Raw genomic sequence first — 5,308 nt, 5'->3', positions numbered from 1 at the left:
AATTTTCCATCTTTTTGGGGAACTTGAAAATAATGAATATATGTGTTGAACAACTCCAAAAAATGAAACAACTTTAATATAAGAATGTGTCATATCACTAAGAGTAAGATTCAGACTGTGACAAGCACAAGGCATATATAATGCTCTTAGATTTATTTCAAGAAAACATTTTTGAACTCATTTTCATTTTTCTTTCATATTAGAACCATTATCATATCCTTGACCTCTTACATCATCAACATTAAGATCAAGAGACTTTAAAACATCTTGTAATTCATTAAAAATCCCTAATCCAAATGTGTCATCCACTTTTAAAAATTCTAAAAAGTATTCATTAAAAATCCCTAATCCAAATGTGTCATCCAAATGTGTCAAGATAAAGATTTATACAATTCCAACAAAAGCCAATCTTAATTGTGGACCTTGAAATCTAATAGCTTTAACACTTTTGATTACACTTTCCCAATGAGTATTAGATAAAGATTTTACAATTAACCCAGGAACATTATCAAGCAAAATTTTCCATCTTTTTGGAGAACTTGAAAACAATGAATATATGTGCTGAACAACTCCAAAAAATGAACAACTTCAAAACATCTTGTAATTCATTAAAAATCCCTAATCCAAATGTGCCATCCACTTTTAAAAATTCTAAAAAGTATTCTTCAATTTTTATTTATTTATTTGACATATTTACACATCATATTATTACAGTCATTTGTTCTTGATGACTAACAACAGGAGTATAATCAAGAATTACATAAAAATATTATACTTCTTTAATATTATTTACAATGGAACTTCTAACCCTATGAGCCAAAAAAGATATCAACTCATTTTGAATTTTATACCCAAGATAATGATAATGAATTTCACAATTTTGACTACGTCTAACATGATATTACATTATCAATAGAATTCCACAATAATCTCAATTAGTCCTAAAAAATTTCCATTGTTATCTTGATACAATTTTTTATTTGATCCCCGAAAAGCCAAATTATGTTTAGCAAGACATTTTATAGCTAAAAGTATTGTAATTAAAACTTGTTTCCAACGTTCTTTATCTTTCATTACTTCCTGTTGCAAATTCTTACCATGTATTTGATTCTTATCCAATCTTTCTCTTAATTCATTCCAAGTAATCATGTTATTCATATACTAAAAACTATTTTCATGTTGTTTAAGTCTCTCACTAATATGCCTCCAATCTCTAAAGCCTTCATTCGCTATCAAACTTTTATTATTTCCATATTTGAACAACTTACCACAGAAACAATATACTTTGTCAACATGTTTGGAATAGATCAACCATTTTATATCACTAGTCTCACTATTACTCAACTTTCTAGAATAACAAGCATATGAAAAATGTCTAGAAATGTTATTTAGAGGAAAAACAATATCCATTTCTCTTATAGGACCCTTTTGGACTAAAATATATCTTGTCTTGTTATCAATATTATCCCAATTTCTAGGATCATATATATCTAATGTGAGAATTGATTGTTCTTCACCCATGTCAATATTTTCATCATTGTATGCATTTGGCATAATAATAGGCTCACTTGAATAATTAATTTCATTGTTCTCATTTTCACTTATATGATTTTCATTATTCATATTTTCATTTGATTGATCTATTTTTTCATCAAACCCTACAATTTTAACAACAAATTTATCAATAGCCCCTCGTTGTGATCTAATTAACTCTTCCTCTCGTTTCCTTTTTTTCTTTTTTCACTTCTAGATGAATGTTTTTTAGACATCATCTTATAAAATATAGATCAAATAGTCAATTAACACAAACAAAAGAAAACAATAGCACATGGAAGTAGAACCGTAGAAGTCAAAGTTGAAATCAAAAGTTATACTAAATTATTCATTATTCAAAAAAATAGTCATTATTAAAAAAAACTTAAAATCAATTAGACATTCATACTCACAGTATGTCACACAGTTGCACTTTGGATGCAATTCACAAGTCATAATGAAGTGACTTTGGATAATCACAAGTTGATACTTCGTAGCGTTTCAATAATATCTTATATTCCTTTTTTCCTAATTCTTTTCTTTACTTCCATGCATTTTATAATATATAAAAAAATATTTTTCGTTACCTAGATAATGGCCCATTGGCTCACATTTTTATTAAGTGGAGATTCTCTTTAATTGCTAAACTTAAATTTTGATTGGGATTTGTCATTTGTGAATTAGGAAGCTAAAATGGAGGAGGTGAGAAACCGAGAAAGTCAAATGCATGGCATTAAATTATTATTATTTTTAAATAGCTATCAAAGCTAAAATAAAATGGGCCCCCCAAAATTTTGGGCCCAGTGTTGGTGAACCTCTGGCCCTAGTCCAGGACCGGCCCTGGCTATACACTCAGTTAGGAGAAATTGTTGAGGGCGACAAATTCAAGACTCGGACATGTTTATTGGCATTCTACAACCTGGTGCATTTGGCTTTTGAGAAACATAATCATTTTTACGAAAGGCGCAACATATTTCATGGGTATGTTGGCAATTGGTGAAATCATCCTTTGGGATGCTTATTGTCATAACTTGTTAAACTGTTTTTTGTTGGTTCTGAGCAGGGGAAGGACCTTGATCCCATGCCTCAATTGGGGTATAGTCCCTTTTTTTGTACTATGTATCCCTTGTACACAGATTTCATGAATATACTTTTTCCTTAAAAAAATGAGATATAAATAATATAAAATATTATACAAGATATCATAAATCTATATTATATATTATGATGTTGAAATTTTTATATTAAAAATTAATTTAAATCTAATTAGTTAATATCACAAAATAATATTTTGCCTCTGTTTAATAATTCCATATATGAATGTTTTGTTGATATATATATATATATATATATACTAGCTCTTTTAGAGTTACTTCTTATTTTTATCATTTATTTTCTTAAAATCTAATAGTATTAATAAGTTACTAATACTACCTATTAAATTCCATGAAAATGAATGGTGGGAATGGAAAGTAACTCTAAAGAGTACTTATGTGGATTTGTTGCCCTCGCTTGTTTTTTAGTTGTAGTATGGCAAGTTATAATTAAAGGTTAACTTAAAATACATTAATTTCTTAAACATACAGTTAAAACTCTATAAATTAATAATGTCAGGACTAGAGAAATTTATTAATTTAGGGAGTTATTAATTTATCGATAAATTAATAATTATTAATTTAAAGAGTTTTTAAGTAATTATACTGTACATACCAAACAAAAAGGCAAATTAGTCTATGCCTCTTAGAATTTTGTTGCAGCAAACCTTGGGACTCAACGTAAATTAGTAACTACTGTGTTCATATGCATTGGAAATCAATAATGACTTTTGAAGTACAGTAAATGTAAACAAGAGAAACAAATGTATTCAATGTATTTTTAAGCAAGTTTGACATATATAAATTACATGAATGTGTTAGAGTATTCAAACCATATCTCACAAGATGGCTTCTCATCTAAAAGGTGTTGCAAAATCACCTATGTCAGATCAAATACGTAAGGAGTTGTGTGAGTACAAGAGAGATAATCCTGCAAGCACACAAAAAGACTTGCAGAGATGGCTTGAGGGAAAATTTGAGTTGAAAGTTAGTCAAGGAACAATATCAAACACACTTAAGCGGTCAGATGACTATCTCTCTATTGAAATAGAAAAGGGAAGAGCAAAGATCAAAAGACACAAACCAGCAAAATATCCTGACATGGAGAAGGTTTTTTATGAGTGGTTTCTCCAACATCAAGAACGTGTGAATATCACAAGAGAATTAATTTTGCAGAAGGCAAGAGATACAATGAAACTCGTGTACCCTCACGATGATTCAGATTTTAACTTCTCTATAGGATGGCTTGGGAAATTCAAGCACGGACATGACATAAAGTCATTTCGTCATTTTGGCGAGAGTGGGTCTGTTGATGTACAAGACATGGAGTAGAAATTGGTATCGATTCGAGAGAAAATTAATCAGTTCCCTATGAAAGATGTTTTCAATATGGATGAAACTGGGTTGTTTTATAGGCTACAAGCTGATCATTCACTAGCAACAAAACAACTTGAAGGAAGAAAACAAGATAAAGAAAGGCTGACGGTAGTTATTTGTTACAATGAAGATGGCTCTGAAAAAATCTCTCTATGAATTATTGGGAAATATGCAAAGCCTCATTGCTTCAAGAATGTCAACATGAATAGCTTGGATTGTCAGTATCGAGCTAACAAAAAAGCATGGATGACTAGTGTGCTTTTTGATGAATATGTTCATTCATTTGACCAAATGATGCATGGTAGAAGAGTTCTACTTGTGGTGGATAATTGTCCAGCACATCCAAGAAATATTGAAGGGTTAAGAAACGTTGAGTTGTTCTTCTTGCCACCCAACATGACATCAAAGATTCAACCTTGCGATGCTGGGATAATAAGAGCATTCAACATGCATTATCGTAGAAGGTTTTACCGCAAAATATTGGAAGGTTATGAGGTGGGACAATCTAATCCAGGGAAGATAAATGTCCTTGATGCTATCAATTTGGCAATCCCAGCTTGGACGATAGATGTCGAAAAGAAACAATAGCGAATTGCTTTCGACACTATAAAATTCATTCAGCTAGTGACGTTGCAAGAAATTTGGATGAATCCACTTTTGATGAAGAAACTCAAGACCTCGAGACTATGATCAATCAATGTGGCTATCGTAATAAGATGGATATCGACAATCTAATGAACTACCCAGGTGAAAATGAAGCATGTTCGGAGGTTCAGAGTTTAGAAGATATTGTGGGTACTATCATTGAGAACAATGCAGAGGATGACGGCGAAGATGATACGGTGTCTTTGGAGCCTGTTACGCAAAAGGAAGCACTTATGGCATCGAACACTCTTCACAACTTTATGATACAATACAAAAATACAACACCTGAGCTATTGGATGCAATAAGAAAAGTTAGATATGAGCTCCAAATAGACTTGAACTTTAAAGGTTAGAAGACTATTGAATCATATTTCAATAGAGTGTAATATATTTTTTTCAGTTTCTATGAATTATTAATTTATAAATTTTTTTGGGACCGAAAATTATAAAAGGATCTCACGAAAAATTATTATCTTATTATTTTATCGAGTTTTTCAATTTTTTACATTGGCCCAAGTCGGGACCGGACAAATTTATTATTTTAGAGAGTTTATTAATTTATCGAGTATTAATTTAAAGAGTTTCTACTGTATTTTTATTATAAAATAGATTTAAATCCCATATATAATATTATTTTGTAATACAAAAATATAGTATAA

General features: G+C 30.3%; 1 pseudogene; it reads left to right on the top strand.

The window, feature by feature from the left end:
* The first annotated feature begins 3,473 nt into the window (after positions 1-3,473).
* Positions 3,474-5,035, top strand: LOC114399331 (annotated as a pseudogene).
* The last annotated feature ends 273 nt before the right edge of the window (positions 5,036-5,308 follow it).

Source organism: Glycine soja, chromosome 19 (assembly GCF_004193775.1).
Source record: "Glycine soja cultivar W05 chromosome 19, ASM419377v2, whole genome shotgun sequence".
NCBI classification, from domain to species: domain Eukaryota; kingdom Viridiplantae; phylum Streptophyta; class Magnoliopsida; order Fabales; family Fabaceae; genus Glycine; species Glycine soja.
The sequence above is the reverse complement of the archived record's forward strand: the minus strand, read 5'-3'. Positions and strand labels throughout refer to the sequence as shown.